Source organism: Taudactylus pleione, unplaced genomic scaffold (assembly GCF_031769625.1).
Source record: "Taudactylus pleione unplaced genomic scaffold, aTauple2 ptg000967l, whole genome shotgun sequence".
Taxonomy (NCBI): domain Eukaryota; kingdom Metazoa; phylum Chordata; class Amphibia; order Anura; family Myobatrachidae; genus Taudactylus; species Taudactylus pleione.
The window spans coordinates 6,340,001-6,360,000 of NW_028285368.1; the positions used below are offsets into that span (position 1 = coordinate 6,340,001).

At 37.1% G+C, this 20,000-nt stretch overlaps 14 non-coding genes and 62 pseudogenes across 14 annotated transcripts in view; all 76 read left to right on the forward strand.

The window, feature by feature from the left end:
* The first annotated feature begins 217 nt into the window (after positions 1-217).
* LOC148458371 (5S ribosomal RNA) lies at positions 218-336 on the forward strand. The gene has a single exon (XR_015874517.1). It is a non-coding gene; the product is annotated as a 5S ribosomal RNA (ribosomal RNA).
* Positions 337-452: 116 nt separating this feature from the next.
* On the forward strand, positions 453-571 carry LOC148458372 (5S ribosomal RNA; annotated as a pseudogene).
* A 116-nt stretch (positions 572-687) lies between these two features.
* LOC148458373 (5S ribosomal RNA) lies at positions 688-806 on the forward strand (annotated as a pseudogene).
* Positions 807-922: 116 nt separating this feature from the next.
* Positions 923-1,041, forward strand: LOC148458374 (5S ribosomal RNA; annotated as a pseudogene).
* A 116-nt stretch (positions 1,042-1,157) lies between these two features.
* LOC148458375 (5S ribosomal RNA) lies at positions 1,158-1,276 on the forward strand (annotated as a pseudogene).
* A 116-nt stretch (positions 1,277-1,392) lies between these two features.
* LOC148458376 (5S ribosomal RNA) lies at positions 1,393-1,511 on the forward strand (annotated as a pseudogene).
* A 116-nt stretch (positions 1,512-1,627) lies between these two features.
* Positions 1,628-1,746, forward strand: LOC148458377 (5S ribosomal RNA). The gene has a single exon (XR_015873591.1). It is a non-coding gene; the product is annotated as a 5S ribosomal RNA (ribosomal RNA).
* A 116-nt stretch (positions 1,747-1,862) lies between these two features.
* On the forward strand, positions 1,863-1,981 carry LOC148458378 (5S ribosomal RNA). The gene has a single exon (XR_015874412.1). It is a non-coding gene; the product is annotated as a 5S ribosomal RNA (ribosomal RNA).
* A 116-nt stretch (positions 1,982-2,097) lies between these two features.
* On the forward strand, positions 2,098-2,216 carry LOC148458379 (5S ribosomal RNA; annotated as a pseudogene).
* A 116-nt stretch (positions 2,217-2,332) lies between these two features.
* LOC148458380 (5S ribosomal RNA) lies at positions 2,333-2,451 on the forward strand (annotated as a pseudogene).
* Positions 2,452-2,567: 116 nt separating this feature from the next.
* LOC148458381 (5S ribosomal RNA) lies at positions 2,568-2,686 on the forward strand (annotated as a pseudogene).
* Positions 2,687-2,802: 116 nt separating this feature from the next.
* Positions 2,803-2,921, forward strand: LOC148458382 (5S ribosomal RNA; annotated as a pseudogene).
* A 116-nt stretch (positions 2,922-3,037) lies between these two features.
* LOC148458383 (5S ribosomal RNA) lies at positions 3,038-3,156 on the forward strand (annotated as a pseudogene).
* Positions 3,157-3,272: 116 nt separating this feature from the next.
* Positions 3,273-3,391, forward strand: LOC148458384 (5S ribosomal RNA; annotated as a pseudogene).
* Positions 3,392-3,506: 115 nt separating this feature from the next.
* Positions 3,507-3,625, forward strand: LOC148458385 (5S ribosomal RNA; annotated as a pseudogene).
* A 116-nt stretch (positions 3,626-3,741) lies between these two features.
* LOC148458386 (5S ribosomal RNA) lies at positions 3,742-3,860 on the forward strand (annotated as a pseudogene).
* A 116-nt stretch (positions 3,861-3,976) lies between these two features.
* On the forward strand, positions 3,977-4,095 carry LOC148458387 (5S ribosomal RNA; annotated as a pseudogene).
* Positions 4,096-4,446: 351 nt separating this feature from the next.
* LOC148458388 (5S ribosomal RNA) lies at positions 4,447-4,565 on the forward strand. The gene has a single exon (XR_015874518.1). It is a non-coding gene; the product is annotated as a 5S ribosomal RNA (ribosomal RNA).
* A 116-nt stretch (positions 4,566-4,681) lies between these two features.
* On the forward strand, positions 4,682-4,800 carry LOC148458389 (5S ribosomal RNA; annotated as a pseudogene).
* Positions 4,801-4,916: 116 nt separating this feature from the next.
* On the forward strand, positions 4,917-5,035 carry LOC148458390 (5S ribosomal RNA; annotated as a pseudogene).
* Positions 5,036-5,151: 116 nt separating this feature from the next.
* Positions 5,152-5,270, forward strand: LOC148458391 (5S ribosomal RNA; annotated as a pseudogene).
* A 116-nt stretch (positions 5,271-5,386) lies between these two features.
* Positions 5,387-5,505, forward strand: LOC148458392 (5S ribosomal RNA; annotated as a pseudogene).
* Positions 5,506-5,621: 116 nt separating this feature from the next.
* Positions 5,622-5,740, forward strand: LOC148458393 (5S ribosomal RNA; annotated as a pseudogene).
* Positions 5,741-5,856: 116 nt separating this feature from the next.
* Positions 5,857-5,975, forward strand: LOC148458394 (5S ribosomal RNA). Its single transcript, XR_015873592.1, has one exon. It is a non-coding gene; the product is annotated as a 5S ribosomal RNA (ribosomal RNA).
* Positions 5,976-6,091: 116 nt separating this feature from the next.
* LOC148458395 (5S ribosomal RNA) lies at positions 6,092-6,210 on the forward strand. The gene has a single exon (XR_015874413.1). It is a non-coding gene; the product is annotated as a 5S ribosomal RNA (ribosomal RNA).
* Positions 6,211-6,326: 116 nt separating this feature from the next.
* Positions 6,327-6,445, forward strand: LOC148458396 (5S ribosomal RNA; annotated as a pseudogene).
* Positions 6,446-6,561: 116 nt separating this feature from the next.
* Positions 6,562-6,680, forward strand: LOC148458397 (5S ribosomal RNA; annotated as a pseudogene).
* A 116-nt stretch (positions 6,681-6,796) lies between these two features.
* On the forward strand, positions 6,797-6,915 carry LOC148458398 (5S ribosomal RNA; annotated as a pseudogene).
* Positions 6,916-7,031: 116 nt separating this feature from the next.
* Positions 7,032-7,150, forward strand: LOC148458399 (5S ribosomal RNA; annotated as a pseudogene).
* Positions 7,151-7,266: 116 nt separating this feature from the next.
* LOC148458400 (5S ribosomal RNA) lies at positions 7,267-7,385 on the forward strand (annotated as a pseudogene).
* A 584-nt stretch (positions 7,386-7,969) lies between these two features.
* LOC148458401 (5S ribosomal RNA) lies at positions 7,970-8,088 on the forward strand (annotated as a pseudogene).
* Positions 8,089-8,204: 116 nt separating this feature from the next.
* On the forward strand, positions 8,205-8,323 carry LOC148458402 (5S ribosomal RNA; annotated as a pseudogene).
* A 117-nt stretch (positions 8,324-8,440) lies between these two features.
* On the forward strand, positions 8,441-8,559 carry LOC148458403 (5S ribosomal RNA; annotated as a pseudogene).
* Positions 8,560-8,675: 116 nt separating this feature from the next.
* On the forward strand, positions 8,676-8,794 carry LOC148458404 (5S ribosomal RNA; annotated as a pseudogene).
* Positions 8,795-8,910: 116 nt separating this feature from the next.
* LOC148458405 (5S ribosomal RNA) lies at positions 8,911-9,029 on the forward strand (annotated as a pseudogene).
* A 116-nt stretch (positions 9,030-9,145) lies between these two features.
* On the forward strand, positions 9,146-9,264 carry LOC148458406 (5S ribosomal RNA; annotated as a pseudogene).
* Positions 9,265-9,380: 116 nt separating this feature from the next.
* LOC148458407 (5S ribosomal RNA) lies at positions 9,381-9,499 on the forward strand (annotated as a pseudogene).
* Positions 9,500-9,615: 116 nt separating this feature from the next.
* On the forward strand, positions 9,616-9,734 carry LOC148458408 (5S ribosomal RNA; annotated as a pseudogene).
* Positions 9,735-9,850: 116 nt separating this feature from the next.
* LOC148458409 (5S ribosomal RNA) lies at positions 9,851-9,969 on the forward strand (annotated as a pseudogene).
* A 116-nt stretch (positions 9,970-10,085) lies between these two features.
* LOC148458410 (5S ribosomal RNA) lies at positions 10,086-10,204 on the forward strand (annotated as a pseudogene).
* Positions 10,205-10,320: 116 nt separating this feature from the next.
* Positions 10,321-10,439, forward strand: LOC148458411 (5S ribosomal RNA). Its single transcript, XR_015873593.1, has one exon. It is a non-coding gene; the product is annotated as a 5S ribosomal RNA (ribosomal RNA).
* A 116-nt stretch (positions 10,440-10,555) lies between these two features.
* LOC148458412 (5S ribosomal RNA) lies at positions 10,556-10,674 on the forward strand. The gene has a single exon (XR_015874414.1). It is a non-coding gene; the product is annotated as a 5S ribosomal RNA (ribosomal RNA).
* A 116-nt stretch (positions 10,675-10,790) lies between these two features.
* LOC148458413 (5S ribosomal RNA) lies at positions 10,791-10,909 on the forward strand (annotated as a pseudogene).
* A 116-nt stretch (positions 10,910-11,025) lies between these two features.
* On the forward strand, positions 11,026-11,144 carry LOC148458414 (5S ribosomal RNA; annotated as a pseudogene).
* A 116-nt stretch (positions 11,145-11,260) lies between these two features.
* LOC148458415 (5S ribosomal RNA) lies at positions 11,261-11,379 on the forward strand (annotated as a pseudogene).
* Positions 11,380-11,495: 116 nt separating this feature from the next.
* Positions 11,496-11,614, forward strand: LOC148458416 (5S ribosomal RNA; annotated as a pseudogene).
* Positions 11,615-11,730: 116 nt separating this feature from the next.
* On the forward strand, positions 11,731-11,849 carry LOC148458417 (5S ribosomal RNA; annotated as a pseudogene).
* Positions 11,850-12,433: 584 nt separating this feature from the next.
* On the forward strand, positions 12,434-12,552 carry LOC148458418 (5S ribosomal RNA; annotated as a pseudogene).
* Positions 12,553-12,668: 116 nt separating this feature from the next.
* Positions 12,669-12,787, forward strand: LOC148458419 (5S ribosomal RNA; annotated as a pseudogene).
* Positions 12,788-12,904: 117 nt separating this feature from the next.
* Positions 12,905-13,023, forward strand: LOC148458420 (5S ribosomal RNA; annotated as a pseudogene).
* A 116-nt stretch (positions 13,024-13,139) lies between these two features.
* LOC148458421 (5S ribosomal RNA) lies at positions 13,140-13,258 on the forward strand (annotated as a pseudogene).
* Positions 13,259-13,374: 116 nt separating this feature from the next.
* On the forward strand, positions 13,375-13,493 carry LOC148458422 (5S ribosomal RNA; annotated as a pseudogene).
* A 116-nt stretch (positions 13,494-13,609) lies between these two features.
* LOC148458423 (5S ribosomal RNA) lies at positions 13,610-13,728 on the forward strand (annotated as a pseudogene).
* A 116-nt stretch (positions 13,729-13,844) lies between these two features.
* Positions 13,845-13,963, forward strand: LOC148458424 (5S ribosomal RNA). The gene has a single exon (XR_015874415.1). It is a non-coding gene; the product is annotated as a 5S ribosomal RNA (ribosomal RNA).
* A 116-nt stretch (positions 13,964-14,079) lies between these two features.
* On the forward strand, positions 14,080-14,198 carry LOC148458425 (5S ribosomal RNA; annotated as a pseudogene).
* Positions 14,199-14,314: 116 nt separating this feature from the next.
* LOC148458426 (5S ribosomal RNA) lies at positions 14,315-14,433 on the forward strand (annotated as a pseudogene).
* Positions 14,434-14,784: 351 nt separating this feature from the next.
* On the forward strand, positions 14,785-14,903 carry LOC148458427 (5S ribosomal RNA; annotated as a pseudogene).
* Positions 14,904-15,019: 116 nt separating this feature from the next.
* Positions 15,020-15,138, forward strand: LOC148458428 (5S ribosomal RNA; annotated as a pseudogene).
* A 116-nt stretch (positions 15,139-15,254) lies between these two features.
* LOC148458429 (5S ribosomal RNA) lies at positions 15,255-15,373 on the forward strand. Its single transcript, XR_015874416.1, has one exon. It is a non-coding gene; the product is annotated as a 5S ribosomal RNA (ribosomal RNA).
* Positions 15,374-15,489: 116 nt separating this feature from the next.
* On the forward strand, positions 15,490-15,608 carry LOC148458430 (5S ribosomal RNA; annotated as a pseudogene).
* Positions 15,609-15,724: 116 nt separating this feature from the next.
* Positions 15,725-15,843, forward strand: LOC148458431 (5S ribosomal RNA; annotated as a pseudogene).
* A 585-nt stretch (positions 15,844-16,428) lies between these two features.
* LOC148458432 (5S ribosomal RNA) lies at positions 16,429-16,547 on the forward strand (annotated as a pseudogene).
* A 116-nt stretch (positions 16,548-16,663) lies between these two features.
* On the forward strand, positions 16,664-16,782 carry LOC148458433 (5S ribosomal RNA; annotated as a pseudogene).
* A 116-nt stretch (positions 16,783-16,898) lies between these two features.
* Positions 16,899-17,017, forward strand: LOC148458434 (5S ribosomal RNA; annotated as a pseudogene).
* Positions 17,018-17,133: 116 nt separating this feature from the next.
* LOC148458435 (5S ribosomal RNA) lies at positions 17,134-17,252 on the forward strand. The gene has a single exon (XR_015873992.1). It is a non-coding gene; the product is annotated as a 5S ribosomal RNA (ribosomal RNA).
* Positions 17,253-17,368: 116 nt separating this feature from the next.
* LOC148458436 (5S ribosomal RNA) lies at positions 17,369-17,487 on the forward strand (annotated as a pseudogene).
* Positions 17,488-17,603: 116 nt separating this feature from the next.
* Positions 17,604-17,722, forward strand: LOC148458437 (5S ribosomal RNA; annotated as a pseudogene).
* A 116-nt stretch (positions 17,723-17,838) lies between these two features.
* Positions 17,839-17,957, forward strand: LOC148458438 (5S ribosomal RNA). Its single transcript, XR_015874417.1, has one exon. It is a non-coding gene; the product is annotated as a 5S ribosomal RNA (ribosomal RNA).
* A 116-nt stretch (positions 17,958-18,073) lies between these two features.
* Positions 18,074-18,192, forward strand: LOC148458439 (5S ribosomal RNA; annotated as a pseudogene).
* Positions 18,193-18,308: 116 nt separating this feature from the next.
* Positions 18,309-18,427, forward strand: LOC148458440 (5S ribosomal RNA; annotated as a pseudogene).
* Positions 18,428-18,543: 116 nt separating this feature from the next.
* Positions 18,544-18,662, forward strand: LOC148458441 (5S ribosomal RNA). Its single transcript, XR_015874418.1, has one exon. It is a non-coding gene; the product is annotated as a 5S ribosomal RNA (ribosomal RNA).
* Positions 18,663-18,778: 116 nt separating this feature from the next.
* LOC148458442 (5S ribosomal RNA) lies at positions 18,779-18,897 on the forward strand (annotated as a pseudogene).
* A 116-nt stretch (positions 18,898-19,013) lies between these two features.
* On the forward strand, positions 19,014-19,132 carry LOC148458443 (5S ribosomal RNA; annotated as a pseudogene).
* Positions 19,133-19,483: 351 nt separating this feature from the next.
* LOC148458444 (5S ribosomal RNA) lies at positions 19,484-19,602 on the forward strand (annotated as a pseudogene).
* A 116-nt stretch (positions 19,603-19,718) lies between these two features.
* On the forward strand, positions 19,719-19,837 carry LOC148458445 (5S ribosomal RNA; annotated as a pseudogene).
* A 116-nt stretch (positions 19,838-19,953) lies between these two features.
* Positions 19,954-20,000, forward strand: part of LOC148458446 (5S ribosomal RNA) — a 119-nt gene continuing 72 nt past the window's right edge. Inside the window, exon 1 of the ribosomal RNA XR_015874420.1 lies at positions 19,954-20,000. This exon is cut by the window's right edge and continues 72 nt beyond it. This is a non-coding gene — a ribosomal RNA (5S ribosomal RNA).

Sequence of the window (20,000 nt, forward strand, 5' to 3'; positions counted from 1 at the left end):
CTGGACATGGCCAATGTCCAGTGATCTTGGAAGCTGTGCATTGTTGGGCATGGTTATTACGTGGATGGGAGACCACCTGGGAATACCAGGTGCTGTAGGTAATTTTATACTGCCATAACATTCTTTTCTATTACATTTTACATTTAATTTTTTCAACTTATCAATGAATTTACTTGAGTTAAGAAGTAATAGAGGTCTAAAGTTAAGTTTTTTGAGCACCTACAGCCATACCACACTGGACATGCCCAATCTCGTCTGATCTTGGAAACTATGCAGTGTTGGGCCTGGTTAGTACTTCGATGGGAGACCACCTGGGAATACTAGGTGCTGTAGGTAATTTTATACAGCCATAACATTCTTTTCTATTACATTTTACATTAAATTTTTTCAACTTAGTAAAGAATTTACTTGAGTTAAGAAGTAAAAGAGATCTAAATTTAAAGCTTTTGAGCACTTACAGCCAAACCACACTGGACATGCCCAATCTCGTCTGATCTTGGAAGCTATGCAGTGTTGGGCCTGGTTAGTACTTGGATGGGAGACCACCTGGGAATACCTGATGCTGTAGGTAATTTTATACTAACATAACATTCTTTTCTATTACATTTTACATTTAATTTTTTCAACTTATCAATGAATTTACTTGAGTTAAGAAGTAAAAGAGGTCTAAAGTTAATGTTTTTGAGCGCCTACAGCCAAACCACACTGGACATGCCCAATCTCGTCTGATCTTGGAAGCTATGCAGTGTTGGGCCTGGTTAGTATTTGAATGGGAAACCACCTGGGAATACCAGGCGCTGTAGGTAATTTTATACTGCCATAACATTCTTTTCTATTAAATTTTACATTTAATTTTTTCAACTTATCAATGAATTTACTTGAGTTAAGAAGTAAAAGAGGTCTAAAGTTAATGTTTTTGAGCACCTACAGTCAAACCACACTGGACATGCCCAATCTCATCTGATCTTGGACGCTATGCAGTGTTGGGCCTGGTTAGTACTTGGATGGGAGACCACCTGGGAATACCAGGTGCTGTAGGTAATTTTATACAGCCATAACATTCTTTTCTATTACATTTTACATTTAATTTTTTCAACTTATCAATGAATTTACTTGAGTTAAGAAGTAATAGAGGTCTAAATTTAATGCTTTTGAGCACCTACAGCCAAACCACACTGGACATGCCCAATCTCGTCTGATCTTGGAAGCTATGCAGTGTTGGGCCTGGTTTGTACTTGGATGGGAAACCGCCTGGGAATACCAGGTGCTGTAGGTAATTTTATACAGCCAAAACATTCTTTTCTATTACATTTTACATTTAATTTTTTCAACTTATCAATGAATTAACTTGAGTTAAGAAGTAAAAGAGGGCTAAAGTGAATGTTTTTGAGCACCTACAGTCAAACCACACTGGACATGCCCAATCTCGTCTGATCTTGGAAGCTATGCAGTGTTGGGCCTGGTTAGTACTTGGATGGGAGACCACCTGGGAATACCAGGTGCTTTAGGTAATTTTATACTGCCAAAACATTCTTTTCTATTACATTTTACATTTCATTTTTTCAACTTATCAATGAATTTACATGAGTTAAGAAGTAATAGAAGTCTAAATTTAATGTTTTTAAGCACCTACAGCCAAACCACACTGGACATGCCCAATCTCGTCTGATCTTGGAAGCTATGCAGTGTTGGGCCTGGTTAGTACTAGGTTGGGAGACCACCTGGGAATACCAGGTGCTGTAGGTATTTTTATGCAGCCATAACATTCTTTTCTATTACATTTTACATTTAATTTTTTCAACTTATCAATGAATTTACTTGAGTAAAGAAGTAAAAGAGGCCTAAAGTTAATGTATTTGAGCACCTACAGCCAAACCACACTGGACATGCCCAATCTCGTCTGATCTTGGAAACTATGCAGTGTTGGGCCTGGTTAGTACTTGGATGGGAGACCACCTGGGAATACCAGGTGCTGTAGGTAATTTTATACAGCCATAACATTCTTTTCTATTACATTTTACATTAAATTTTTTCAACTTATCAATGAATTTACTTGAGTTAAGAAGTAAAAGAGTTCTAAAGTTAATGTTTTTGAGCACCTACAGCCAAACCACACTGGACATGCCCAAGCTCGTCTGATCTTGGAAGCTATGCAGTGTTGGGCCAGGTTATTACTTGGATGGGAGACCACCTGGGAATACCAAGTGCTGTAGGTAATTTTATACAGCCAAAACATTCTTTTCTATTACATTTTACATTTAATTTTTTTAACTTATCAATGAATTTACTTGAGTTAAGAAGTAAAAGAGGGCTAAAGTTAATGTTTTTGAGCACCTACAGTCAAACCACACTGGACATGCCCAATCTTGTCTGATCTTGGAAGCTATGCAGTGTTGGGCCTGGTTAGTACTTGGATGGGAGACCACCTGGGAATACCAGGTGCTGTAGGTAATTTTATACTGCCATAACATTCTTTTCTATTACATTTTACATTTCATTTTTTCAACTTATCAATGAATTTACATGAGTTAAGAAGTAATAGAAGTCTAAATTTAATATTTTTGAGCACCTACAGCCAAACCACACTGGACATGCCCAATCTCGTCTGATCTTGGAAGCTATGCAGTGTTGGGCCTGGTTAGTACTAGGTTGGGAGAACACCTGGGAATACCAGGTGCTGTGAGTATTTTTATGCAGCCATAACATTCTTTTCTATTACATTTTACATTACATTTTTTCAACTTATCAATGAATTTACTTGAGTTAAGAAGTAAAAGAGTTCTAAAGTTAATGTTTTTGTGCACCTACAGCCAAACCACACTGGACATGCCCAAGCTCGTCTGATCTTGGAAGCTATGCAGTGTTGGGCCTGGTTTGTCCTTTGATGGGAAACCACCTGGGAATACCAGGTGCTGTAGGTAATTTTATACTGCCATAACATTCTTTTCTATTACATTTTACATTTAATTTTTTCAACTTATCAATGAATTTACTTGAGTTAAGAAGTAAAAGAGGTCTAAAGTTAAGGGTTTTGAGCACCTACAGTCAAACCACACTGGACATGCCCACTCTCGTCTAATCTTGGAAGCTATGCAGTGTTGGGCCTGGTTAGTACTTGGATGGGAGACCACCTGGGAAAACCAGGTGCAGTAGGTAGTTTTATACTGCCATAACATTCTTTTCTATTACATTTTACATTTAATTTTTTCAACTTATCAATGAATTTACTTGAGTTAAGAAGTAAAAGAGGTCTAAAGTTAATGTTTTTGAGCACCTACAGCCAAACCACCCTGGACATGCCCAATCTCGTCTGATCTTGGAAGCTATGCAGTGTTGGGCCTGGTTAGTACTTGGATGTGAGTCCACCTGGGAATACCAGGTGCTGTAGGTAATTTTATGCAGCCATAACATTCTTTTATATTACATTTACATTAAATTTTTTCAACTTATCAATGAATTTACTTGAGTTAAGAAGTAAAAGAGGTCTAAAGTTAATGTTTTTGAGCATCTACAGCCAAACCACTCTGGACATGCCCAATCTCATCTGATCTTGGAAGCTATGCAGTGTTGGGCATGGTTAGTACTTGGATGGGAAACCACCTGGGAATACCAGGTGCTGTAGGTAATTTTATACTGCCATAACATTCTTTTCTATTACATTTTACATTTCATTTTTACAACTTAACAATGAATTTTTTTGAGTTAAGAAGTAATAGAGGTCTAAAGTTAAGTATTTTGAGCACCTTCAGCCAAACCACACTGGACATGCCCAATCTCGTCTGATCTTGGAAACTAAGCATTGTTGGGTCTGGTTAGTATTTGGATGGGAGACCACCTGGGAATACCAGGTGCTGTAGGTAATTTTATACAGCCAAAACATTCATTTCTATTACATTTTACATAAAAAATTTTAAACTTATCAATGAATTTACTTGAGTTAAGAAGAAAAAGAGGTCTAAAGTTAATGTATTTGAGCACCTACAGCCAAACTACACTGGACATGCCCAATCTCATCTGATATTGGAAGCTATGCAGTGTTGGGCATGGTTAGTACTTGGATGGGAAACCACCTGGGAATACTAGGTGCTGTAGGTGATTTTATACTGACATAACATTCTTTTCTATTACATTTTACATTTAATTTTTTCAACTTATCAATGAATTTACTTGAGTTAAGAAGTAAAAGAGGTCTAAAGTTAATGTTTTTGGGCACCTACAGCCAATCCACACTGGACATGGCCAATGTCCAGTGATCTTGGAAGCTGTGCATTGTTGGGCATGGTTATTACGTGAATGGGAGACCACCTGGGAATACCAGGTGCTGTAGGTAATTTTATACTGCCATAACATTCTTTTCTATTACATTTTACATTTAATTTTTTCAACTTATCAATGAATTTACTTGAGTTAAGAAGTAATAGAGGTCTAAAGTTAAGTTTTTTGAGCACCTACAGCCATACCACACTGGACATGCCCAATCTCGTCTGATCTTGGAAACTATGCAGTGTTGGGCCTGGTTAGTACTTCGATGGGAGACCACCTGGGAATACTAGGTGCTGTAGGTAATTTTATACAGCCATAACATTCTTTTCTATTACATTTTACATTAAATTTTTTCAACTTAGTAAAGAATTTACTTGAGTTAAGAAGTAAAAGAGATCTAAATTTAAAGCTTTTGAGCACTTACAGCCAAACCACACTGGACATGCCCAATCTCGTCTGATCTTGGAAGCTATGCAGTGTTGGGCCTGGTTAGTACTTGGATGGGAGACCACCTGGGAATACCTGATGCTGTAGGTAATTTTATACTAACATAACATTCTTTTCTATTACATTTTACATTTAATTTTTTCAACTTATCAATGAATTTACTTGAGTTAAGAAGTAAAAGAGGTCTAAAATTAATGTTTTTGAGCGCCTACAGCCAAACCACACTGGACATGCCCAATCTCGTCTGATCTTGGAAGCTATGCAGTGTTGGGCCTGGTTAGTATTTGAATGGGAGACCACCTGGGAATACCAGGCGCTGTAGATAATTTTATACTGCCATAACATTCTTTTCTATTAAATTTTACATTTAATTTTTTCAACTTATCAATGAATTTACTTGAGTTAAGAAGTAAAAGAGGTCTAAAGTTAATGTTTTTGAGCACCTACAGTCAAACCACACTGGACATGCCCAATCTCATCTGATCTTGGACGCTATGCAGTGTTGGGCCTGGTTAGTACTTGGATGGGAGACCACCTGGGAATACCAGGTGCTGTAGGTAATTTTATACAGCCATAACATTCTTTTCTATTACATTTTACATTTAATTTTTTCAACTTATCAATGAATTTACTTGAGTTAAGAAGTAATAGAGGTCTAAATTTAATGCTTTTGAGCACCTACAGCCAAACCACACTGGACATGCCCAATCTCGTCTGATCTTGGAAGCTATGCAGTGTTGGGCCTGGTTTGTACTTGGATGGGAAACCGCCTGGGAATACCAGGTGCTGTAGGTAATTTTATACAGCCAAAACATTCTTTTCTATTACATTTTACATTTAATTTTTTCAACTTATCAATGAATTAACTTGAGTTAAGAAGTAAAAGAGGGCTAAAGTGAATGTTTTTGAGCACCTACAGTCAAACCACACTGGACATGCCCAATCTCGTCTGATCTTGGAAGCTATGCAGTGTTGGGCCTGGTTAGTACTTGGATGGGAGACCACCTGGGAATACCAGGTGCTTTAGGTAATTTTATACTGCCAAAACATTCTTTTCTATTACATTTTACATTTCATTTTTTCAACTTATCAATGAATTTACATGAGTTATGAAGTAATAGAAGTCTAAATTTAATGTTTTTAAGCACCTACAGCCAAACCACACTGGACATGCCCAATCTCGTCTGATCTTGGAAGCTATGCAGTGTTGGGCCTGGTTAGTACTAGGTTGGGAGACCACCTGGGAATACCAGGTGCTGTAGGTATTTTTATGCAGCCATAACATTCTTTTCTATTACATTTTACATTTAATTTTTTCAACTTATCAATGAATTTACTTGAGTAAAGAAGTAAAAGAGGCCTAAAGTTAATGTATTTGAGCACCTACAGCCAAACCACACTGGACATGCCCAATCTCGTCTGATCTTGGAAACTATGCAGTGTTGGGCCTGGTTAGTACTTGGATGGGAGACCACCTGGGAATACCAGGTGCTGTAGGTAATTTTATACAGCCATAACATTCTTTTCTATTACATTTTACATTAAATTTTTTCAACTTATCAATGAATTTACTTGAGTTAAGAAGTAAAAGAGTTCTAAAGTTAATGTTTTTGAGCACCTACAGCCAAACCACACTGGACATGCCCAAGCTCGTCTGATCTTGGAAGCTATGCAGTGTTGGGCCAGGTTATTTCTTGGATGGGAGACCACCTGGGAATACCAAGTGCTGTAGGTAATTTTATACAGCCAAAACATTCTTTTCTATTACATTTTACATTTAATTTTTTTAACTTATCAATGAATTTACTTGAGTTAAGAAGTAAAAGAGGGCTAAAGTTAATGTTTTTGAGCACCTACAGTCAAACCACACTGGACATGCCCAATCTTGTCTGATCTTGGAAGCTATGCAGTGTTGGGCCTGGTTAGTACTTGGATGGGAGACCACCTGGGAATACCAGGTGCTGTAGGTAATTTTATACTGCCATAACATTCTTTTCTATTACATTTTACATTTCATTTTTTCAACTTATCAATGAATTTACATGAGTTAAGAAGTAATAGAAGTCTAAATTTAATATTTTTGAGCACCTACAGCCAAACCACACTGGACATGCCCAATCTCGTCTGATCTTGGAAGCTATGCAGTGTTGGGCCTGGTTAGTACTAGGTTGGGAGAACACCTGGGAATACCAGGTGCTGTGAGTATTTTTATGCAGCCATAACATTCTTTTCTATTACATTTTACATTACATTTTTTCAACTTATCAATGAATTTACTTGAGTTAAGAAGTAAAAGAGTTCTAAAGTTAATGTTTTTGTGCACCTACAGCCAAACCACACTGGACATGCCCAAGCTCGTCTGATCTTGGAAGCTATGCAGTGTTGGGCCTGGTTTGTCCTTTGATGGGAAACCACCTGGGAATACCAGGTGCTGTAGGTAATTTTATACTGCCATAACATTCTTTTCTATTACATTTTACATTTAATTTTTTCAACTTATCAATGAATTTACTTGAGTTAAGAAGTAAAAGAGGTCTAAAGTTAAGGGTTTTGAGCAACTACAGCAAAACCACACTGGACATGTCCAATCTCGTCTGATCTTGGAAGCTATGCAGTGTTGGGCCTGTTTAGTTCTTGGATGGGAGACCACCTGGGAATACCAGGTGCTGTAGGTAATTTTATGCTGCCATTACATTCTTTTCTATTACATTTTACATTTAATTTTTTCAACTTATCAATGAATTTACTTGAGTTAAGAAGTAAAAGAGGTCTAAAGTTAATGTTTTTGAGCACGTACAGCCAAACCACACTGGACATGGCCAATGTCATCTGATTTTGGAAGCTATGCAGTGTTGGGCATGGTTAGTACTTGGATGGGAAACCACCTGGGAATACCAGGTGCTTTAGGTAATTTTATACTGCCATAACATTCTTTTCTATTACATTTTACATTTAATTTTTTCAACTTATCAATGAATTTACTTGAGTTAAGAAGTAAAAGAGGTCTAAAGTTATGGTTTTTGAGCACCTACAGCCAAACCACACTAGACATGGCCAATGTCGTCTGATCTTGGAAGCTGTGCAGTGTTGGGCATTGTTATTATGTGGATGGGAGACCGCCTGGGAATACCAGGTGCTGTAGGTAATTTTATACAGCCATAACATTCTTTTATATTACATTTACATTAATTTTTTCAACTTATCAATCAATTTACTTGAGTTAACAAGTAAAAGAGGTCTAAAGTTAATGCTTTTGAGCACCTAAAGCCAAACCACTCTGGACATGCCCAATCTCATCTGATCTTGGAAGCTATGCAGTGTTGGGCCTGGTTAGTACTTGTATGGGAGATCACCTGGGAATACCAGATGCTGTAGGAAATTTTATACTTACATAACATTCTTTTCTATTACATTTTACATTTAATTTTTTCAACTTATCAATAAATTTACTTGAGTTAAGAAGTAAAAGAGGTCTAAAGTTAATGTTTTTGAGCACATAGAGCCAAACCACACTGGACATGCCCAATCTTGTCTGATCTTGGAAGCTATGTAGTGTTGGGCCTGGTTAGTACTTGAATGGGAGACCACCTGGGAATAACAGGTGCTGTAGGTAATTTTATACTGCCATAACATTCTATTCTATTAAATTTTACATTTAATTTTTTCAACTTATCAATGAATTTACTTGAGTTAAGAATGTAAAAGAGGTCTAAAGTTAATGTTTTTGAGCACCTACAGTCAAACCACACTGGACATGCCCACTCTCATCTAATCTTGGAAGCTATGCAGTGTTGGGCCTGGTTAGTACTTGGATGGGAGACCACCTGGGAATACCAGGTGCTGTAGGTCATTTTATACTGCCATAACATTCTTTTCTATTACATTTTACATTTCATTTTTTCAACTTATCAATGAATTTACTTGAGTTACGAAGTAATACACGTCTAAAATTAATGCTTTTGAGCACCTACAGTCAAACCACACTGGACATGCCCAATCTCGTCTGATCTTGGAAGCTATGCAGTGTTGGGTCTGGTTAGTACTTGGTTGGGAGACCACCTGGGAATACCAGGTGCTGTAGGTATTTTTATGCTGCCATAACATTCTTTTCTATTACATTTTACATTTAATTTTTTCAACTTATCAATGAATTTACTTGAGTTAAGAAGTAAAAGAGGTCTAAAGTTAATGTTTTTGAGCGCCTACAGCCAAACCACACTGGACATGCACAATCTCATCTGATCTTGGAAGCTGTGCAGTGTTGGGCCTGGTTAGTACTTCGATGGGAGACCACCTGGGAATACTAGGTGCTGTAGGTAATTTTATACAGCCATAACATTCTTTTCTATTACATTTTACATTAAATTTTTTCAACTTAGTAAAGAATTTACTTGAGTTAAGAAGTAAAAGAGATCTAAATTTAAAGCTTTTGAGCACTTACAGCCAAACCACACTGGACATGCCCAATCTCGTCTGATCTTGGAAGCTATGCAGTGTTGGGCCTGGTTAGTACTTGGATGGGAGACCACCTGGGAATACCTGATGCTGTAGGTAATTTTATACTAACATAACATTCTTTTCTATTACATTTTACATTTAATTTTTTCAACTTATCAATGAATTTACTTGAGTTAAGAAGTAAAAGAGGTCTAAAATTAATGTTTTTGAGCGCCTACAGCCAAACCACACTGGACATGCCCAATCTCGTCTGATCTTGGAAGCTATGCAGTGTTGGGCCTGGTTAGTATTTGAATGGGAGACCACCTGGGAATACCAGGCGCTGTAGATAATTTTATACTGCCATAACATTCTTTTCTATTAAATTTTACATTTAATTTTTTCAACTTATCAATGAATTTACTTGAGTTAAGAAGTAAAAGAGGTCTAAAGTTAATGTTTTTGAGCACCTACAGTCAAACCACACTGGACATGCCCAATCTCATCTGATCTTGGACGCTATGCAGTGTTGGGCCTGGTTAGTACTTGGATGGGAGACCACCTGGGAATACCAGGTGCTGTAGGTAATTTTATACAGCCATAACATTCTTTTCTATTACATTTTACATTTAATTTTTTCAACTTATCAATGAATTTACTTGAGTTAAGAAGTAATAGAGGTCTAAATTTAATGCTTTTGAGCACCTACAGCCAAACCACACTGGACATGCCCAATCTCGTCTGATCTTGGAAGCTATGCAGTGTTGGGCCTGGTTTGTACTTGGATGGGAAACCGCCTGGGAATACCAGGTGCTGTAGGTAATTTTATACAGCCAAAACATTCTTTTCTATTACATTTTACATTTAATTTTTTCAACTTATCAATGAATTAACTTGAGTTAAGAAGTAAAAGAGGGCTAAAGTGAATGTTTTTGAGCACCTACAGTCAAACCACACTGGACATGCCCAATCTCGTCTGATCTTGGAAGCTATGCAGTGTTGGGCCTGGTTAGTACTTGGATGGGAGACCACCTGGGAATACCAGGTGCTTTAGGTAATTTTATACTGCCAAAACATTCTTTTCTATTACATTTTACATTTCATTTTTTCAACTTATCAATGAATTTACATGAGTTAAGAAGTAATAGAAGTCTAAATTTAATGTTTTTAAGCACCTACAGCCAAACCACACTGGACATGCCCAATCTCGTCTGATCTTGGAAGCTATGCAGTGTTGGGCCTGGTTAGTACTAGGTTGGGAGACCACCTGGGAATACCAGGTGCTGTAGGTATTTTTATGCAGCCATAACATTCTTTTCTATTACATTTTACATTTAATTTTTTCAACTTATCAATGAATTTACTTGAGTAAAGAAGTAAAAGAGGCCTAAAGTTAATGTATTTGAGCACCTACAGCCAAACCACACTGGACATGCCCAATCTCGTCTGATCTTGGAAACTATGCAGTGTTGGGCCTGGTTAGTACTTGGATGGGAGACCACCTGGGAATACCAGGTGCTGTAGGTAATTTTATACAGCCATAACATTCTTTTCTATTACATTTTACATTAAATTTTTTCAACTTATCAATGAATTTACTTGAGTTAAGAAGTAAAAGAGTTCTAAAGTTAATGTTTTTGAGCACCTACAGCCAAACCACACTGGACATGCCCAAGCTCGTCTGATCTTGGAAGCTATGCAGTGTTGGGCCAGGTTATTACTTGGATGGGAGACCACCTGGGAATACCAAGTGCTGTAGGTAATTTTATACAGCCAAAACATTCTTTTCTATTACATTTTACATTTAATTTTTTTAACTTATCAATGAATTTACTTGAGTTAAGAAGTAAAAGAGGGCTAAAGTTAATGTTTTTGAGCACCTACAGTCAAACCACACTGGACATGCCCAATCTTGTCTGATCTTGGAAGCTATGCAGTGTTGGGCCTGGTTAGTACTTGGATGGGAGACCACCTGGGAATACCAGGTGCTGTAGGTAATTTTATACTGCCATAACATTCTTTTCTATTACATTTTACATTTCATTTTTTCAACTTATCAATGAATTTACATGAGTTAAGAAGTAATAGAAGTCTAAATTTAATATTTTTGAGCACCTACAGCCAAACCACACTGGACATGCCCAATCTCGTCTGATCTTGGAAGCTATGCAGTGTTGGGCCTGGTTAGTACTAGGTTGGGAGAACACCTGGGAATACCAGGTGCTGTGAGTATTTTTATGCAGCCATAACATTCTTTTCTATTACATTTTACATTACATTTTTTCAACTTATCAATGAATTTACTTGAGTTAAGAAGTAAAAGAGTTCTAAAGTTAATGTTTTTGTGCACCTACAGCCAAACCACACTGGACATGCCCAAGCTCGTCTGATCTTGGAAGCTATGCAGTGTTGGGCCTGGTTTGTCCTTTGATGGGAAACCACCTGGGAATACCAGGTGCTGTAGGTAATTTTATACTGCCATAACATTCTTTTCTATTACATTTTACATTTAATTTTTTCAACTTATCAATGAATTTACTTGAGTTAAGAAGTAAAAGAGGTCTAAAGTTAAGGGTTTTGAGCAACTACAGCAAAACCACACTGGACATGTCCAATCTCGTCTGATCTTGGAAGCTATGCAGTGTTGGGCCTGTTTAGTTCTTGGATGGGAGACCACCTGGGAATACCAGGTGCTGTAGGTAATTTTATGCTGCCATTACATTCTTTTCTATTACATTTTACATTTAATTTTTTCAACTTATCAATGAATTTACTTGAGTTAAGAAGTAAAAGAGGTCTAAAGTTAATGTTTTTGAGCACGTACAGCCAAACCACACTGGACATGGCCAATGTCATCTGATCTTGGAAGCTATGCAGTGTTGGGCATGGTTAGTACTTGGATGGGAAACCACCTGGGAATACCAGGTGCTTTAGGTAATTTTATACTGCCATAACATTCTTTTCTATTACATTTTACATTTAATTTTTTCAACTTATCAATGAATTTACTTGAGTTAAGAAGTAAAAGAGGTCTAAAGTTATGGTTTTTGAGCACCTACAGCCAAACCACACTAGACATGGCCAATGTCGTCTGATCTTGGAAGCTGTGCAGTGTTGGGCATTGTTATTATGTGGATGGGAGACCGCCTGGGAATACCAGGTGCTGTAGGTAATTTTATACAGCCATAACATTCTTTTATATTACATTTACATTAATTTTTTCAACTTATCAATGAATTTACTTGAGTTAAGAAGTAAAAGAGGTCTAAAGTTAATGCTTTTGAGCACCTACAGCCAAACCACTCTGGACATGCCCAATCTCATCTGATCTTGGAAGCTATGCAGTGTTGGGCCTGGTTAGTACTTGTATGGGAGATCACCTGGGAATACCAGATGCTGTAGGAAATTTTATACTTACATAACATTCTTTTCTATTACATTTTACATTTAATTTTTTCAACTTATCAATAAATTTACTTGAGTTAAGAAGTAAAAGAGGTCTAAAGTTAATGTTTTTGAGCACATAGAGCCAAACCACACTGGACATGCCCAATCTTGTCTGATCTTGGAAGCTATGTAGTGTTGGGCCTGGTTAGTACTTGAATGGGAGACCACCTGGGAATAACAGGTGCTGTAGGTAATTTTATACTGCCATAACATTCTATTCTATTAAATTTTACATTTAATTTTTTCAACTTATCAATGAATTTACTTGAGTTAAGAATGTAAAAGAGGTCTAAAGTTAATGTTTTTGAGCACCTACAGTCAAACCACACTGGACATGCCCACTCTCGTCTAATCTTGGAAGCTATGCAGTGTTGGGCCTGGTTAGTACTTGGATGGGAGACCACCTGGGAATACCAGGTGCTGTAGGTCATTTTATACTGCCATAACATTCTTTTCTATTACATTTTACATTTCATTTTTTCAACTTATCAATGAATTTACTTGAGTTACGAAGTAATACACGTCTAAAATTAATGCTTTTGAGCACCTACAGTCAAACCACACTGGACATGCCCAATCTCGTCTGATCTTGGAAGCTATGCAGTGTTGGGTCTGGTTAGTACTTGGTTGGGAGACCACCTGGGAATACCAGGTGCTGTAGGTATTTTTATGCTGCCATAACATTCTTTTCTATTACATTTTACATTTAATTTTTTCAACTTATCAATGAATTTACTTGAGTTAAGAAGTAAAAGAGGTCTAAAGTTAATGTTTTTGAGCGCCTACAGCCAAACCACACTGGACATGCACAATCTCATCTGATCTTGGAAGCTGTGCAGTGTTGGGTCTGGTTAGTACTTGAATGGGAGACCACCTGGGAATAACAGGTGCTGTAGGTAATTTTATACTGCCATAACATTCTTTTCTATTACATTTTACATTTAATGTTTACAACTTATCAATGAATTTACTTGAGTTAAGAAGTAATAGAGGTCTAAAGTTAAGTGTTTTGAGCACCTACAGCCAAACCACACTGGACATGCCCAATCTCGTCTGATCTTGGAAACTAAGCATTGTTGGGTCTGGTTAGTATTTGGATGGGAGGTCACCTGGGAATACCAGGTGCAGTAGGTAATTTTATACTGCCATAACATTCTTTTCTATTACATTTTACATTAAATTTTTTCAATTTATCAATGAATTTACTTGAGTTAAGAAGTAAAAGAGTTCTAAAGTTAATGTTTTTGAGCACCTACAGCCAAACCACACTGGACATGCCCAATCTCGTCTGATCTTGGAAACTATGCAGTGTTGGGCCTGGTTAGTACTTGGATGGGAGACCACCTGGGAATACCAGGTGCTGTAGGTAATTTTATACAGCCATAACATTCTTTTCTATTACATTTTACATTAAATGTTTTCAACTTATCAATGAATTTACTTGAGTTAAGAAGTAAAAGAGTTCTAAAGTTAATGTTTTTGAGCACCTACAGCCAAACCACACTGGACATGCCCAAGCTCGTCTGATCTTGGAAGCTATGCAGTGTTGGGCCAGGTTAGTACTTGGATAGGAGACCACCTGGGAATACCAGGTGCTGTAGGTAATTTTATACAGCCAAAACATTCTTTTCTATTACATTTTACATTTAATTTTTTTAACTTATCAATGAATTTACTTGAGTTAAGAAGTAAAAGAGGGCTAAATTTAATATTTTTGAGCACCTACAGCCAAACCACACTGGACATGCCCAATCTCGTCTGATCTTGGAAGCTATGCAGTGTTGGGCCTGGTTAGTACTAGGTTGGGAGAACACCTGGGAATGCCAGGTGCTGTAGGTATTTTTATGCAGCCATAACATTCTTTTCTATTACATTTTATATTACATTTTTTCAACTTATCAATGAATTTACTTGAGTTAAGAAGTAAAAGAGGTCTAAAGTTAATGTTTTTGAGCACGTACAGCCAAACCACACTGGACATGGCCAATGTCATCTGATCTTGGAAGCTATGCAGTGTTGGGCATGGTTAGTACTTGGATGGGAAACCACCTGGCAATACCAGGTGCTTTAGGTAATTTTATACTGCCATAACATTCTTTTCTATTACATTTTACATTTAATTTTTTCAACTTATCAATGAATTTACTTGAGTTAAGAAGTAAAAGAGGTCTAAAGTTAATGTTTTTGAGCGCCTACAGCCAAACCACACTGGACATGCACAATCTCGTCTGATCTTGGAAGCTATGCAGTGTTGGGCCTGGTTAGTACTTGAATGGGAGACCACCTGGGAATAACAGGTGCTGTAGGTAATTTTATACTGCCATAACATTCTTTTCTATTACATTTTACATTTAATGTTTACAACTTATCAATGAATTTACTTGAGTTAAGAAGTAATAGAGGTCTAAAGTTAAGTGTTTTGAGCACCTACAGCCAAACCACACTGGACATGCCCAATCTCGTCTGATCTTGTAAACTAAGCATTGTTGGGTCTGGTTAGTATTTGGATGGGAGGTCACCTGGGAATACCAGGTGCAGTAGGTAATTTTATACAGCCATAACATTCTTTTCTATTACATTTTACATTAAATTTTTTCAACTTATCAATGAATTTACTTGAGTTAAGAAGTAAAAGAGTTCTAAAGTTAATGTTTTTGAGCACCTACAGCCAAACCACACTGGACATGCCCAATCTCGTCTGATCTTGGAAACTATGCAGTGTTGGGCCTGGTTAGTACTTGGATGGGAGACCACCTGGGAATACCAGGTGCTGTAGGTAATTTTATACAGCCATAACATTCTTTTCTATTACATTTTACATTAAATTTTTTCAACTTATCAATGAATTTACTTGAGTTAAGAAGTAAAAGAGTTCTAAAGTTAATGTTTTTGAGCACCTACAGCCAAACCACACTTGACATGCCCAAGCTCGTCTGATCTTGGAAGCTATGCAGTGTTGAGCCAGGTTAGTACTTGGATGGGAGACCACCTGGGAATACCAGGTGCTGTAGGTAATTTTATACTGCCATAACATTCTTTTCTATTACATTTTACATTTCATTTTTTCAACTTATCAATGAATTTACATGAGTTAAGAAGTAATAGAAGTCTAAATTTAATATTTTTGAGCACCTACAGCCAAACCACACTGGACATGCCCAATCTCGTCTGATCTTGGAAGCTATGCAGTGTTGGGCCTGGTTAGTACTAGGTTGGGAGTACACCTGGGAATACCAGGTGCTGTAGGTATTTTTATGCAGCCATAACATTCTTTTCTATTACATTTTATATTACATTTTTTCAACTTATCAATGAATTTACTTGAGTTAAAAAGTAAAAGAGGTCTAAAGTTAATGTTTTTGAGCACGTACAGCCAAACCACACTGGACATGGCCAATGTCATCTGATCTTGGAAGCTATGCAGTGTTGGGCATGGTTAGTACTTGGATGGGAAACCACCTGGCAATACCAGGTGCTTTAGGTAATTTTATACTGCCATAACATTCTTTTCTATTACATTTTACATTTAATTTTTTCAAATTATCAATGAATTTACTTGAGTTAAGAAGTAAAAGAGGTCTAAAGTTATGGTTTTTGAGCACCTACAGCCAAACCACACTAGACATGGCCAATGTCGTCTGATCTTGGAAGCTGTGCAGTGTTGGGCATGGTTATTATGTGGATGGGAGACCACCTGGGAATACCAGGTGCTGTAGGTAATTTTATACAGCCATAACATTCTTTTATATTACATTTACATTAAATTTTTTCGACTTATCAATGAATTTACTTGAGTTAAGAAGTAAAAGAGGTCTAAAGTTAATGTTTTGGAGCACCAACAGCCAAACCTCTCTGGACATGCCCAATCTCATCTGATCTTGGAAGCTATGCAGTGTTGGGCCTGGTTAGTACTTGGATGGGAGACCACCTGGGAATACCAGGTGCTGTAGGAAATTTTATACTTACATAACATTCTTTTCTATTACATTTTACATTTAATTTTTTCAACTTATCAATAAATTTACTTGAGTTAAGAAGTAAAAGAGGTCTAAAGTTAATGTTTTTGAGCACATAGAGCCAAACCACACTGGACATGCCCAATCTTGTCTGATCTTGGAAGCTATGCAGTGTTGGGCCTGGTTAGTACTTGAATGGGAGACCACCTGGGAATAACAGGTGCTGTAGGTAATTTTATACTGCCATAACATTCTATTCTATTAAATTTTACATTTAATTTTTTCAACTTATCAATGAATTTACTTGAGTTAAGAAGTAAAAGAGGTCTAAAGTTAAAGATTTTGAGCACCTACAGTCAAACCACACTGGACATGCCGACTCTCGTCTAATCTTGGAAGCTATGCAGTGTTGGGCCTGGTTAGTACTTGGATGGGAGACCACCTGGGAATACCAGGTGCTGTAGGTCATTTTATACTGCCATAACATTCTTTTCTCTTACATTTTACATTTCATTTTTTCTACTTATCAATGAATTTACTTGAGTTACGAAGTAATACACGTCTAAAATTAATGCTTTTGAGCACCTACAGTCAAACCACACTGGACATGCCCAATCTCGTCTGATCTTGGAAACTATGCAGTGTTGGGCCTGGTTAGTACTTGGTTGGGAGACCACCTGGGAATACCAGGTGCTGTAGGTATTTTTATGCTGCCATAACATTCTTTTCTGTTACATTTTACATTTAATTTTTTCAACTTATCAATGAATTTACTTGAGTTAAGAAGTAAAAGAGGTCTAAAGTTAATGTTTTTGAGCGCCTACAGCCAAACCACACTGGACATGCACAATCTTGTCTGATCTAGGAAGCTATGCAGTGTTGGGCCTGGTTAGTACTTGAATGGGAGACCACCTGGGAATAACAGGAACTGTAGGTAATTTTATACTGCCATAACATTCTTTTCTATTACATTTTACATTTAATGTTTACAACTTATCAATGAATTTACTTGAGTTAAGAAGTAATAGAGGTCTAAAGTTAAGGGTTTTGAGCACCTACAGCCAAACCACACTGGACATGCCCAATCTCGTCTGATCTTGGAAACTAAGCATTGTTGGGTCTGGTTAGTATTTGGATGGGAGGTCACCTGGGAATACCAGGTGCAGTAGGTAATTTTATACAGCCATAACATTCTTTTCTATTACATTTTACATAAAAATTTTTCAACTTATCAATGAATTTACTTGAGTTAAGAAGTAAAAGAGTTCTAAAGTTAATGTTTTGGAGCACCTACAGCCAAACCACACTGGACATGCCCAATCTCGTCTGATCTTGGAAACTATGCAGTGTTGGGCCTGGTTAGTACTTGGATGGGAGACCACCTGGGAATACCAGGTGCTGTAGGTAATTTTATACAGCCATAACATTCTTTTCTATTACATTTTACATTAAATTTTTTCAACTTATCAATGAATTTACATGAGTTAAGAAGTAATAGAAGTCTAAATTTAATATTTTTGAGCACCTACAGCCAAACCACACTGGACATGCCCAATCTCGTCTGATCTTGGAAGCTATGCAGTGTTGGGCCTGGTTAGTACTAGGTTGGGAGAACACCTGGGAATACCAGGTGCTGTAGGTATTTTTATGCAGCCATAACATTCTTTTCTATTACATTTTACATTAAATTTTTTCAACTTATCAATGAATTTACTTGAGTTAAGAAGTAAAAGAGTTCTAAAGTTAATGTTTTTGAGCACCTACAGCCAAACCACACTGGACATGCCCAATCTCGTCTGATCTTGGAAACTAAGCATTGTTGGGTCTGGTTAGTACTTGGTTGGGAGACCACCTGGGAATACCAGGTGCTGTAGGTATTTTTATGCTGCCATAACATTCTTTTCTATTACATTTTACATTAAATTTTTTCAATTTATCAATGAATTTACTTGAGTTAAGAAGTAAAAGAGTTCTAAAGTTAATGTTTTTGAGCACCTACAGCCAAACCACACTGGACATGCCCAATCTCGTCTGATCTTGGAAACTATGCAGTGTTGGGCCTGGTTAGTACTTGGATGGGAGACCACCTGGGAATACCAGGTGCTGTAGGTAATTTTATACAGCCATAACATTCTTTTCTATTACATTTTACATTAAATGTTTTCAACTTATCAATGAATTTACTTGAGTTAAGAAGTAAAAGAGTTCTAAAGTTAATGTTTTTGAGCACCTACAGCCAAACCACACTGGACATGCCCAAGCTCGTCTGATCTTGGAAGCTATGCAGTGTTGGGCCAGGTTAGTACTTGGATAGGAGACCACCTGGGAATACCAGGTGCTGTAGGTAATTTTATACAGCCAAAACATTCTTTTCTATTACATTTTACATTTAATTTTTTTAACTTATCAATGAATTTACTTGAGTTAAGAAGTAAAAGAGGGCTAAATTTAATATTTTTGTGCACCTACAGCCAAACCACACTGGACATGCCCAATCTCGTCTGATCTTGGAAGCTATGCAGTGTTGGGCCTGGTTAGTACTAGGTTGGGAGAACACCTGGGAATGCCAGGTGCTGTAGGTATTTTTATGCAGCCATAACATTCTTTTCTATTACATTTTATATTACATTTTTTCAACTTATCAATGAATTTACTTGAGTTAAGAAGTAAAAGAGGTCTAAAGTTAATGTTTTTGAGCACGTACAGCCAAACCACACTGGACATGGCCAATGTCATCTGATCTTGGAAGCTATGCAGTGTTGGGCATGGTTAGTACTTGGATGGGAAACCACCTGGCAATACCAGGTGCTTTAGGTAATTTTATACTGCCATAACATTCTTTTCTATTACATTTTACATTTAATTTTTTCAACTTATCAATGAATTTACTTGAGTTAAGAAGTAAAAGAGGTCTAAAGTTAATGTTTTTGAGCGCCTACAGCCAAACCACACTGGACATGCACAATCTCGTCTGATCTTGGAAGCTATGCAGTGTTGGGCCTGGTTAGTACTTGAATGGGAGACCACCTGGGAATAACAGGTGCTGTAGGTAATTTTATACTGCCATAACATTCTTTTCTATTACATTTTACATTTAATGTTTACAACTTATCAATGAATTTACTTGAGTTAAGAAGTAATAGAGGTCTAAAGTTAAGTGTTTTGAGCACCTACAGCCAAACCACACTGGACATGCCCAATCTCGTCTGATCTTGTAAACTAAGCATTGTTGGGTCTGGTTAGTATTTGGATGGGAGGTCACCTGGGAATACCAGGTGCAGTAGGTAATTTTATACAGCCATAACATTCTTTTCTATTACATTTTACATTAAATTTTTTCAACTTATCAATGAATTTACTTGAGTTAAGAAGTAAAAGAGTTCTAAAGTTAATGTTTTTGAGCACCTACAGCCAAACCACACTGGACATGCCCAATCTCGTCTGATCTTG